The sequence below is a fragment of the Amyelois transitella genome, chromosome 2 (genome assembly GCF_032362555.1).
Source record: "Amyelois transitella isolate CPQ chromosome 2, ilAmyTran1.1, whole genome shotgun sequence".
Taxonomy (NCBI): Eukaryota; Metazoa; Arthropoda; class Insecta; order Lepidoptera; family Pyralidae; genus Amyelois; species Amyelois transitella.
In genome coordinates, this window is record NC_083505.1 from 11119242 (window position 1) to 11134145 (window position 14904).

Sequence of the window (14904 nt, forward strand, 5' to 3'; positions counted from 1 at the left end):
GATCAGGTCGAAGGTACCCTAGACTGGCGACTGGACTCGGCTAAAGATATCTGAATGTGGATAAAGCATGTAGTGATCTTACTAAATATAATAATTCTCTAGTACTACGTAAGTTTATGCAGGCAAAAAAAAAACACAAAAAAAGTATACAAAAAAAAAAAATATGGCCACATAACTCCAATGTCTATGAATATCCTTCCTGTGATGGATTATTGTTCTCATAACCCACTCAATCGTAAAAGATGACTGATCAAGTTTGTAATTTGATTTGACAAACCCCATGGTGTACGGTGTCGTCGGGTTTTTCAAGAAGATTGTTAGTGTTGATATACTATTTTCTTATATGAATAAATTTTGTGAACAAATAGCTACAGATATTAATGTAGCTATTCGTTTCACAAAATTTATTCTTATATTCAATTGGCTATAGATAACTGAATGAAAAAAATAAGAAAGTAGCGAATATTTAAAATTTTGAAGGAAAACAACCTGTCACTATTTGAATCTCAATTCCATCATATAGCCATACAGCTGAACGTGGCCATTCAGTCTTTTCAAAGCTGGTGGATGTGTCTGCCCTGCAAGGGATAAGACGTGACTATATGTATATATGTTGCTCCAAAATTTATCTCTCTTCTCATGGGTCTACTGGAAGAGATTTCTTTTGAAATAAGTAGCACCTTTGTACTCGACTTACTGTATTAAATGCTCCTGTATATAATTTTATGTACATAAATAAATAAAATAAAATAAATAAAATATGTTGAAGGAAAACTGCTTAAACTTTCAGCATTAATTGCTATATTTATTTGAATCATTTTCCTTCTAACGAGTGTACCGTTAATGTTATTGCTGATAATTCTAATTGTTGTAACTATCAACCTAGTAGATACTGTATAATCTTTGTTAAGCCCGTTAGCCTAACCAGTAAGACAGGTGGGACACAATTGTAGATTCGAGCCTAACAATAGGGCTAGAATTCAAACCTGTCTTTGTTCGGGATAGATTAAACTTTATAGGCCACGCTGGATTGGTTAAGATAAAACAATACCTATTACAGGTATTCAATTTGTTACAATTCATAGTTTACCTACGTAAGATTTTCAAATAAGTTCATGTCCTTCAGATATAATATTTGAATAATTTTGAAATCCCTGTCTGTATCTTCCGAGAAAGATACGTGATCATAAATGTTTATTGATGGAGTATTTTAATCAATCATCAAATGTGATTCAGTTTTGCATTAGGGTAGGGCTCCGCACGCAATTACGCAAATAAGGCTATCACTTGATTCGAATGGACAGAAATTTGCAGCGTGGTCAAATGTTACGGTGTCGTACGCTGTTTCGTAAATTTCATCATAGGGGACTACTAAATATAATGTAGCTGAACAGTACCTTGTACTAAAAGACATTTAGAATAAGCACATTAATCAACTGCAAGCTTCCATTCTGGTTAAGGAATTCTTTGAGATTCTTTTCTTTGGTGATACGAGTAGGCTAGCAATAAGTCGCTATTGAAACCATCCTACTAATCATGGTCTTCGAGTCTTTTTTCTTGGTTTGGTTTTGTCTACATGCATGCACCTTTTATTATTTGAGTGTGTTTCTGATTGCACCCAAAGCTGTGTTATTTCAGAACTTGGGGCCTAGGTAATCTGAAAGGTTTCTTTTATTTTTTATTTATTTTTTTTTTATTATTGGTTACACAGAGCAACCACCTAACTACCATCTGACCTCTACAACCACAATAAAAACAAGCCCAGGATAATTATTTTGTTGGTGACTTTACCTTAGGTATATTTTCGTAAACCTTAAAGAATAACAAACGCGAAACACGTATTACATTATCTGGTATTAAAAAGACGTAATATTTTATCATTTCATCAATATGGATGGATTCAGATGCATGCCTGCCCCGCAAACAGGGTCGTGAGGGGCAATTTATATTATAATTCAGGCCCCGCAGTAAATTATCCTGAAACCTTTTGATGGATGGCCGTGCGAACGAGCTTAGACGACCGATAATATGTATAAGTAATAATGTACGACAAATTCAAAATAGTTCTCACAAATAACGTTCGTAAAGTAGATTATCATGGATGGAAACTATTCTAATATATTTTTAACGTATTCATTGTAAGTTAACAAAAGTACGTTTACAGTTCCCCCGGGAATTTTGGGAGACCCTCGGGACAACGCACAATCCGAACCGCTGGGTCTAGAAACTTGAAATTCAGATAATAGTTAGGTTTACGTGGTATAGGAGTGCAATAAAAGAGGATTCCTGTTCCTGCGAGGATTTTTATCATACTGTGGCGACATCACTAATGTCACACACCAACTTCAATCTTAGCGAAGAAAATGACGCGCTCAGCCTAGCAGCGAAGAGTCTAAATCGCGCAAACAAAGATATAGAGCATAAATACAACCTCCGACATAACATCGTCCTAGCCGGGCAGGAAAACTTCCCTTTATAGCGGTCGAGCCCGTACTATCGCTCACGCTACACTTTTGTTATACGCGGTCGGAGCCATGTTCGTCCTCTAGTAATTTTACTAAATTCTTTAGATCAAGAGTTTTGTGAATGCACAGAAGAGGTGTACGTGAAATCTTTTCATTCGGCTTGCATAGTAAAGTTTCTTAGTAGCAAAAATTCGTTTTTAAACACGTTTCCCGACAACAACAGAATCCCTTGAAAATACTAACTTCTAACTAACTACATACTAAAGCTCTAACCCTAATTAAGGCCTTTAGATTCTGACAACAAAGCTCTAATTGAGTGCTGATTACATTTCCCTATAATCAGCGTAATTAATGTCCCGAAAACGGGCAGGTAACCAGTTTCTGAAAATTCTCGATATTAGCATGCTTATTCATGGACAGTTAAACATTCTTATATAAAATACCAACCCGCGTTCAGAACTTTGAAAAAAAAAAACTATCTTAATGTCGAACTGCAAAATTGTAAGGCGGCATTGTTAATTAGTTAGTATTTAATTAGACACACCCCATTGACTTTTATATGGGCAGGAATTAAATAAATACTTCAAGACTTGTTGAATATTGGTTTTGTCTACTGCAAAATTATATCTGTGACACCTATCTATTGTCTGTTATCCCTAGATAAGTCTCTCCCTAAATTTAGAATCACTGTTTCTAATTGAATTCCGCTGTGAAATGTGTCGATACATCAAACATTTAAGCTATTTCGGGGTGCCAACGCCCCAAGATAACCCTAGCTGTTTACTTTGACAATGTTATCCTCATCGACGATTAATTACCTAATAATGACTTTATAAAATTCGAATTAAATATATTTATGGGAACAAACGTGCCGTATGGTTCTCGAATTTTATACTAAGACTAATACATCCTATTCCCATTCATATTGTAAAAGGCGGCTAATGGTATAGGTTCATGCATCTAGTGCAACTTTTACCATGACCAATTTAGGATCATGAGGCGCAATTCATCAAAAGGCGCACCCTGAGCTCTTTTCCAGTGATGTGAAGATGTAACTAGGATTAATACCCAGAAGGATGATTTTTTAATTACCTGACCATGGATTTGGAAATTAAAATCCAGAGATTTGAGCTTAATCTCAATATTTATGAGAACAGACGCAATGTGTGTAAAAATAGGTGAATGTCAGTATGCGGTCGTACATCAATCACATCCCTGCGTAGATAAGATGTGCTTTCCATGCCTAAAATGGGCTTATGTCAGTGTGTACTTAGTCCTCTATAAATAACAAGGGCTGTTTTGATACGAAGAGATCTTAATACTCTTATTTATACTACGATTTGACTGAGACTTCGTGTTCATGACAATATTGTAAAGTTTAACTGTTGTTGAGGAATTTTTTAAGTAAAACTAATTTAAGTCAAAGGGTTTACTATTAATAATATGATACTTATCAAAATAGCCAAAAGGGGATCGTAGTGTAAGTAGTAATACATCGTGAAATTAGTTGCTGATAAGTTTAAATGCAAAATATACATATATAACAAAGTTTGAATAAGTAATATTTACAGTAAGTTAGAAAATCTCTGTATACGCTGAAATAAGATGATAGGTACCTAAATCATTGCCATTTAGGGAACAATGTTGTCCGTCAATGTCATTATAAACACACAATATCAGAACGCCATGGTACATCATAACTTTTATGAGCCCTAATAAGCTGCCAATCTTCGAACCCAAAAATTCGTGTGAAAAACCGTCCGCACTATGCCCCTGGGAAATTATCTCATTATTTGGAGTTCTGGGTCCTTCTTTGTTCAAATATATTCTGATTCTATTCATATTTTCTTTCAACGTTATCATTTCTTCGTGTGTTAAACATTTTTAGTCGCAAATTGGCATTTGCGATGCTTTCTATAACATCCACTTTGAGATTCCTTTACGAAGCTTTGAAAGGAGAATTGTGTATTTAATTGGCTAACGTATTCAGAAATTGTGAGTCCCATAAAGGTTTCGTCAGGTGGATTTTCATTTGTGCCTTTCATATTGTGAGATATTTATAGCAATCAATAAAATTATCTTAAAAAGTACTTCTAAAAGGGCAATTTCAGTTCTTTTGTTTAAAATACTTGACCTTCGCATTCTTGGTTCACAGTCCAAGTCTAGGAGAGGTGTAATCGGGAAAAATCATCAGTATGCTTGTTTGGTAATATTTTTTTAAAAAGCTTTTTATCAGAATATTTCAAACAGCAATCACTCCACATTTTCCTTTAAATTATAAAAACGTTAAATTGAAACTACTTTTAAATTGAAATATCGATGGCCCAAACTTTTCGAAACACCAACAAGCTTTGTATGATATTTACACGAAATTTACGTCACTGCATGCCATGGCCGCCATATTGCTAAAAGTCGCGTTTTGGCGGCATATTTGAATATTTCATTTTCTTTTTCGATTTTTTAATAAAATAGCTGTAATAAAGGCAGAAAAGTATTTTTGTAGGGCTCCTTATAAACAAATAAATACCCTAAGATAGTTTTTAGAACTTTGTCAAATAGCCTATTTAATTGTAAAAATGTTTTCTCAGTAAGTGAAATACCATTGTATTTTTTATGAGAAATAAAGTTCTTTAAACATAGATTTTGGTAATACTTATACATATAGATATTGGGTAGGTATTTTTTTTAAAGGCGATTTTTAAGAAAACTTTCAAAGTGATTTTAATTTGGTAGAACTGCGAGTACAATATACCTTTTAAATTCGAAATCAATGAATTCCACTTACTGTAAATGATATTCCCGCAGACATCTCCAATCTTAACCAATTCGCCACACATACTTGCCAACTATCTGAGCGTCTGGGTTTCTACATCGCCGCATTCACATTGAATTGGTCTGGTTAGCTAGTCATAGAGTTACTTAGCTTTTGAGAGATAGAGTGCTCTAGAACTGGTCAGTGCTAATAGAAATGTAAAAAATGTGTCTACTGAAACTATAAATCCAATTTGGATTGATTGATATCAAATATTTGTGACAAACTAAATACTTAGTAGTAGGTACTATTTATTATATTAAGTTGATTTCATTGAAACACGATCATGATTGAAATAAGATTAGAAGATTCAAAGTTGTCTGCAAGGATACATAAACTAAAAAAATATATTAAGGTACTTATTTATTGACAAGACATTTGTATTATGATGGAAATGAAAGCAAAACTACGTTTCGTTGTATGAAAATTACTGCTTCTCAAATAGTAAAAGGTGAAAACTGAAAAGGAAGCTCTTGTACTTTTGTCCTCAAATAATCATGTTGTGTACATGAAACACATTTTCACTTTTTTGTTCGGTAAGTTAGATTGGGTTAATCAGGATTTAAGTTTTACTAATTAGGTTTTAGTAATAGTAATTCTTGTGCGCGCTTTTTAGACTTATAGCTATTCTAAAAATTCATTGTTCAAATACATGCGGTCTAGGCGAAAACAGTCCATTGTCTCTTTGCATTAAAATGTAAATTTATCGCAAGCCCAGCCGCGTAATTTCGTTTAGGTATTATAAATCATCGTTCCTATATTCCCTCAAAATAGACTTTCAGGGTTTTTTCGCACTGTCTACTTGTTTAACATTTTTCTTCTTATATTTTCCGTCCGCGCCACCATTTTATTGGATAAAATTCATAAATACTTAGTTGCCTTTACGGGTAATCTATAACTTTGTGTAAAAATGGCCTCAGAATTTAAGAAGTTGTAGATCGTAAGAACTGCAGTTAGAAAAATGGTGCAACAGGGAACACGTCAAGATGAGAGACAGAGAACTTTGATGTATATCTATATGTAGGTAATTGTCAAACTAGGCTCCCTGGGAAGGTTCAATTGAGACAAACCACCAATAGCCTTGAAAATCCTTAACCTACTTTGCAAAGAAAACGACAGGGAGGTGTGATAACGTAATATACGAATATATGCAAATAACGCGCAATCGTATTTCGCAGAGCGCCCAATATATCATCCAAATAGGATTATCCCGCATTTGAGAGTTGATTTCCACTTACTCTGTGGCACATGAAATGTTATTCCTAGTAAACCCGTTTTCATACATCGAGTAAGTCTTGTAAATTAGAATACAAATTAAAAACAACAAAGGCATGTACGCTGTTCGTGTTGTATTAAAATGAATTTTCTGTAAAACAGTGCACAGATTTCATATTTTACTGAAGCTTTACGGCGATTGCGAAACGTAACTAAATTTGACTACTATGATATTTAAATTTAAAATACTTTGATGTCTGTGTTGATAAAATAAAAATAAAAAGACTTGAGGACATAAAAACAATAAACCCAAAGAAATTACAATAATAACATGAAAAACGTTGCAGTTGATGAATTTTGATATCAATATAATATCAATATAGTGCTTTTAACTATATATCTATTAACTGTGGATGAAACCCCCATTCCTATAAGACTTCAACTGTTACTGTAGATAGCATCCATGAGGGACAACCTTTTACGGATGAAAATAATATCAACTACTAAAATAATACTGTAAAAATGATAATACTACAGTACTCTCTATAAATTTTGATACATCTTTTAGGGGATAGCAGCAATCACTTTAGACTCTATCTCATAATCTCAATACAATCAATAAGTCATAAAAACATGTGTAGCCTTAAAATCATATGACTAAAGCTTTCTGTTCGAGATAAACACGTGGTAACTGTATTATTGACATGGTAACTATTGCTTTTATCTTACCTGAAAGCAGCACTAATATGGTGGTTCTCCAGAACAGCCCTGTCATTGTACAGCAGGGCGGTATCTGAGCCGGACATCACGTGGAAGTTGTTCGTGGTCCCGGTGTGCTCGAAGTCATGCACCACGGCCGCCACCAGAGTAGCGAAGATCTCCAAATCTGATAGCCAGTTCTGTTAGAGAAAAAGAAATTAAAAAAAAAAAAACTTTGTTCTTAGTTAATAAGAATGATGCAGACTGGGCAAAGTGGGCAGAGAAATGTTGGAAACTTTGAAGAACGTGATCCTTGACGTTTGGGATGATGTTGATAAATCGACGGTTGGAACTTTAGGAAAATGCGAAGCAAAAAGAGAGAATCCAAGTTATTTGATCGTACACTAACGATAGTTTTAATGAAAGGTATCGATTTGATTGTAATCAAAAAATGTGAAATCGTACAGGTTGTTTAAACTTGTAAAAATTATTTTCTTTGGAATACTAAGATGCTAAATGGTAGATATGTAGGTAGGTAGCTAGGAAATTTATACATATATTGATATATATACTCACGGAGTTACAGAAAAATAAAAAACAACTGAAATTTTGGGCAAAAAGCAATTGAAATTTGAAGTTCGACTACGTGATGCAAAAGTTACGACCCCAATCCACTTAAGATTCCACTCACCATAAGGCCTGTCTGACACAGCATGTAGTGGACTGTCTGCGCAACATCTGCCGCATGTAGATTGTTGTGGTATGGATTGTGGAACTTGCAGTAGCCTTCCTCTATCCGGCTCAAGAAGTTTTCTAAAATTGTTGGCGGGACCTGAAACACCAACATCACATAAAAGACCATATATATGTATATATGTTGTGTTATTTTTTAAATATTTTTTTAATTTCTATGGACGATTTTTATAATTCCCGGTTGCACCCTCCTCACCACATCAATGTTTCGGGGCCCGGGGCTCGCCTTACAACTAAAATATATCATATCTGTCTTTCATTAAAGCTCTCACACATAGAACTCGTCTCGAATTCCTTTAAAGAGTAATCTCAACTTTTTTTTGAGTTATCGAAGAGGCTATTAAAACTTTCATTTTAACTTCGCGACGTTGATGAAATTTTTTTGAATTGTAACTTTAATAATAAGGTAACAAATTAATTTTTGGAATTATTTCGAGATCAAAGGAATGTTAAATGTTTTTAAGCTGAAATTTCCCTTTTCGGCGAATCGAAACAATCATACTCTTGGCGTTTGTTCCGTATTCGTTCTGGAGAGGAGCCCAAGGTTTTATTAAGATCACGAATAAGTCATTATCATTTCATTAACTATCGCTTAACAGGTTTTCCATTTACTCATTCAATTTAAGTTGGCGGTTTTTATTTATGCGGCAAATAATTATTACGCGTCTTGATCCTTAAAGGGAAGCCAAAAGTCTGAAAAAAACACAAAGACCGCATTAATTTTTCCAAATAGACCATCTGATTTGGAACGGATTGATGACTGAGATGGTTTAGTGATGGAATGGAATAGCCTAACAGAATAATCCCAATACTTTGCCGGAAAACCTAATCCTTGTTAAATGATTCAAAACGAAAGGCCAGATATGGAAAAGAGACGGAGTGGTCCTATTTTAAAGTTCCGGGAACCACATGACACTAGGTGAATTCCCTTTAAAACTTTTCCAATAAAAATATTTAAGTCTTAATTTCAAGATAACGAGCCGTCAAGTTGGTGGGTAGGCAACAAACCAGCAAATTGGATTAATGGGGGATAACATGGAAGGTTTAATTTGACTTATCGGCAAACAGCCTGTCCAATTCCATTAGGAATAAAGGGAAAAACCCTCATTGATGTTTCAAAGCGATTATATTTGTAAACTAGATATTTTCTCTTTTTAAGTTTGCTTATATTGTTTCTATGAGCGCTGATTATAAAATGTCTATAATTCATATATTTCTTCATCTTTTTATATGAGTAAACTAACATGCCTCTAGACCCTAATTACCAACGAGTAAATACTAACATTGCGTTATTAAAATCCCTGCAAACTTATTCTTTGATAGTCCCGTTTTACGCCACTTATCAACTCCAGGGCATGTGTAGGAAAACTCTATTTCAACTTTATGCATTACCTTCAGCAACTGAAAGTTTCATAGAGCGAGGTCTCATAATTCTGCCTGAAGAAACTTGTACTAACTGGGATAATATCTAGTTAGATAGGAGAAACGCACTTGCAATACAATTGGCGATAATTACTCAGTTGGACTGTTGAGAGGATGCGTCTGTGGTCGAATCGGTAAGTTACCAAAAATACAGGGTAAATCACCAATTGACTTTGTACCAATAATTATTTTCGAAGTTGTGTATCTACATTGTCAGATGGATGTCGCTTCGTGTGGAATCCTTACTCACCCAAACCTGGATCCACGGCCAAGAGCTTACTCCGGGCTCCTCTCCAGAGTGGTGAGTGTATAACAGGGACAATTAGGAGGAAGAATATATACATTATACTACATCAATGCGCTAGCCACGAAACCTGTTCCTTTTGCTTCATCCAAACCCATCAATCTTTATAATCACGCCGCTTTTCCAGAGGAGAAGGCAGAGACTCCTTCTTTGCGCTAGACATGAACCTGATTGTTTTGCTGCATTTATACTGAACAAACTTTTCAAAAAAGCTCGTTCGTTCGGGTCAAAAGTACCCGAGCTTGCATGAAGAGAGTTATGAATGTGGATGAAGCAAAGGAAGTATGCAGGGATCGTGGCAAGTGGAAAGAGGTAGTCTCTGCCTACCCCTCCGGGAAAGAGGCGTGATTTTATGTATGTATGTACTATAAAGTATAAGAAAGGTTATGTCACTGACCTTAAATTTGTGTATCATTCCGTATCTGTTGAGCAGCTCATAGCCCAGGTACTTCACAGGGGCTCCACAGGAAGCTTCGTGGAGCGCGAACACGTCGAACGACCACTCGTCTAATGTCTGTGGACAATATATTTCTTTTTAGAAAAGTATTATAAAATAATAGTGTACCTATAGTATGGACACTAGTTCTTCTTATAATTGATGGGGAGTGTCCGAGGTGGCGCAATGTGGTAGTGATCTTGACTCTTAAGTCATAAATTCACAGGTTCGATCCCACGTAGTTGCCTTCATGTTGCTTATATCCAACAATCAGTCATAAAATTTTGTGTTCTCCAAGTAATTATACCAAACCCATCTATCTGTACCTATATTCGTTGTATACTTTTTCTATCAAACAATTAACAGTACCATTTCTTTCTAGAGCCCTGAAATGCAAAGAGTAATAGGTATTATACCTAAATGTGAAAACCCTGAACGTAAGTCTATTTTTTATTCAGACCTGAACTGATTTAATAAAACCGGACACGGGTTTGTAAAGTCTGATTACAAACAACTTCAACTCCTGTGGCCACATATAGATAAGTCAACCAAGTAATTTCAACTGAACAAAGGGCATACGTAGCTACATACAATTATATTTAACTTCGTCGTAGGCGGTTAAAGCGTTTAAACAAACGGAAAGTTATACAAAACACAACCCTGCGGGCGACGCGAACAAAAGGATAACTAAACATGACGAACTCAAGAAGTAAGTTGGAGTTTCAGATTCATGACATGGAAAGCTCTTTGATTTTGAGAAGCCTATAAAAATGTTTTCTACCTGTTAGATCTAGTATTGCCAACCCCAATCTAGTAACTGCCAACGAGCTTTTAAAACTAGAAAAATATAACTTCTACTTTAATTACTATAAATCTCGGGATAATTAACATAATAGGATGCTAGATTTTTCTTTTTATTCACATTCCCGACGGTACAAAACTGTAGATGTTCGAATTAAAAATTGGAAAAAAATATCGAAAAAATGAGAAGTACTATCGTAAAACGATCAAAAAAAGAAAGTTCCAATTAATAATCGTGTTCTCTCTGCGATAAACAAAAACAAATTTGAAACTAGATTAATACCAGTTATCTTCTAGTCTCTTGTCATTGAGATTAAGATGAATGGGATACTGGAAATAATCTCAATTATGTATCACTCTGCTTGATAGAGTACGGATTTCGCTCGTTGGAATCGTGTAATGAATTTTTAATCGAAACGAATTGTAAGATATGCTGAGGACACATTTTTAACCGCTCTATATTGTAGGTGTATACTTTATCTTTTCACTAACGATTGACATTTAATTTTAATTGTTATCTCAGAAATGATAAATTTACTTATGTATTTTCAATCAAAAGGAAAAACTTACACGCGACTAACTAAAACTTCAGCTACTGTAAAAAAGTTATAATGAGCCAACCCTAATAAAAGTGGAAATAAAGGCCTTATTACAAGAGAAAAAAATCAAGTTACAATTAACAATCACCCGCTTTCTTATCGTTATCTCCTAGTCTCTTGTCACTGAGATTAAGATGAATGGGATACTGGAAATAATCTCAATTATGTACCACTTGATAGAGAACGAATTTTGCTCGTTGGAATCGTGTAATGAATTTTTCATGGAAGCAAATTGTGAGGTATGGCGAGGACAAATTTTCAACAGCGTTCTATTCAACGGAATATGTAACCTGTAATACTTAATACTTACTTATCTTGTTGTAAATATATTTATACTTACTTGAATCTTGAGTTTATCTATGTGAATATTTTTTTAGAAAAATTTAAGGCTGAACTTAATTTTCGCAGTAAATAGATAAAAACGTCACCACATAATTCCTGAAAAAGCTTGTGTTTTTTACTTAAACTCTTAAAGATTTATGAATTTAAAGTATTTACAAGGACACAGGGCAATTTATAATCCAAAAAACACAATTAATATTGGGGATAAAAAAAAAGAAAAACACATAACAAAAAAAACCATAAACAAAGGTGTACTCGTATTGTAGTTGCAATAAATTTTTCACACTTGAAATTCTGCCCTCGTTTATGTTTTCTATGAAATAAATAATTCCGCATTCACGAACTGGTTATCTCGAGATAATGTAGTATCTTGGACGGGGATTTGCAAAATTTATCAGGCCAGCTAGCGCTAAGGGTCGGCTAGACAAATGGCTGTGAATTCCGCTACTACCCGCTCCAATGTTAGTTTTTGCAAGTTTAATTTCCTTCTTTATATTTGTATTTAAATTAATTGTAGTAGAATTTTACGAATATACTACGACATTCGAAATTTTTACGAAAACTGGTGAGAGAGATAACGAGTGAAAAAGTCCCATTTATAATAATCAGTATGGATGAAGATGATAATATTAAAATGAACTTATTTATCACGCCCCAGCAAGGCTTTGAACGCAGGATCTTACGACTTAGAGACCAGAACATTATCACTACTACACATTCTAATTTACTTAGCAATCCAGGATTTCAACCTACAGTACAAAATAGTAGATTTGCTACTTATACATTTTAAAACGTATGTATCGAGTACAATATACATACATAAGCACGTGTGTGTATGCAGGGATATCAGAGCATGACCTACTCTAGCCCCGTAACCTTCCCGACATCCCGAATTGTAATTGGACATTCCCGAAGCATTCGGCATTCTAAACGCTGCCTTGACCCTACGGCCTTCATTTGAATGTAAGTACGGTAAATGACGAGTACAAATGTGTACTTACTAAATGTTTCATCGCATTTAGTTGAGGTAACTGTTGAATTCTGGAGAATAATTATCTTTGTATGTTTGCATCGTGAAGATCTATAAATGGACAGAAACCGAAACCACTGAATATTCTAAATGTTGGGGGGTTAGATTTAAAATATATTTTCAGAAACTACGTAAAATATCAAGGACTAAATTTCAAAACCCTCAAATGAAGAAATACGAGTAGCCGTCACGTTTTTCTTCCCTTGCCTATCAAAATTCTATCTTAGATTTATATTCTATCTAATAAGAAAACAGATATTAGTCACCAAAAAAAAATATATATAAGAATTTCTGCAACTATAAATACATACCTTAAGTACTCTAACAACGTCTTGTGGGAACTGCATCAACGCAGTGCTTGTGACCCGCCTGTAGATTCTGTCCACGAAAATGCCTGCTCGGATCGCGTGCGCCACCGAGCGAAACTTTGGTTTCTCATCAGACTTTCGTTTAGCTGTCGCCAGCTGTCTTGTGAATGTTGACGCCAGCCATTCCCGGACTTCGGGAGGCACTGCATCGGGCTGTACCTCTGATAGCTCATCGTCTTCATCAGCCAATCTCCTGTTCACAATCCAGGAGATGTTAATATCATATTTAGTATCAGGAAAGGCGACGAACGTTTCACCATCGTCATTGGAGTTATTAATGACAGTGACATAGACAAACTTGGTTTGGTGATTGTCGGAAATATGTTATTAGGTTCCAGCGATCAATCCGCAAAACTTTATTATTGAATGGCGTACTATAAGCACGTTACCCTTTTAGTGTTTCCAAGCCCTTGCTAGAATATTACTTGTTTAATAAATATTTATCAACTATTTACCATTATTTAAATCTTAATTCTTTCTATGCTAAGAATTGTGTAAAACCTACATTCTAAAATTACTCAATATCATTAATTAATGTAAAGTGTTTGTCATTCAACTATTTCTAAGTAATTATAATATGCTACAAAATATTTTCTATTTCATTAATGTTGATTCGACTTACAAAAGTTTCTACCTCTATTTGCCTGTTCAATTTAAAGTGAGTAAAATTGATATATAGCTAAATTGTCGCTGTTAGTAGAGAAAAAAAATATGATTAGAGTGTCTGAAACAAACGTACAATTATTATATTTTAAGGTGAGCGGATAAAGAAAAGTTACATAGTGAAATTTATTGTTGTTAAAGTTATAGAAAGTGGTTTCAAATCCTAATATAAATAGTCAGATTTTTCAATCGTCAGCATAGTGCTTGTTGTTTAAGCAATATGATGATTGAAAAATATAGTCAACATTGTAGTTATTTCTAAAAGTATTTTAACAAACCGTGTGGCTCTTGAATTTTTGTCAGAAGTATTTCAATTTAAATAGATGATCCTTTCCACAGTGTTTATACGACACGAAGTTTACTGATTGTAAAACACATTTATAATCATTTCTGTTAACAATTATAAAAATAAAAAATTATATAAATTTTTCAAATTAGTGAGGTGTTTGCATGAATACCAAAATAGCATGATTTAGATAATGATTATCCCTTTATTTGCAGAACACATTATGCTTTTTGCATTGCTTTTATCTTCCTTGATTATTTTGTGTTCAATGACGTCTCTTAAACAATTATGACGTAAACCTCGTTTCGTATCAAAAGAAAAATGAAACCATGAAATATTATGAATGTAACTGGTTTGTAGGACTACATTTTTCTTATAAAACGAGATACAGAAGAATGACCATAACTTATGAAATGATGATAATTATTTTTGAGAGGTTGTTATATTTCTTGCTTTCAATTTTCGCCATCTCAAATATCCAAGGTTGTTTAAAGCTCCTTGTTGTTCCGATCATAACATAATTAGCATTACAAAAACACGCGCATCCAATGTCTGTCCAGAGATCATAATTGTTAAAGTTTATATAACAACTGAGATGGTTAGTGCCAGAGCAGAGGCATGCATGGCCGACTTAGAGTAATCTTCAAAGATTCGAAAGGTTTCATTTCATGCATCGTGCTTTGTATCAAATCTGATAGGCAACAATTAT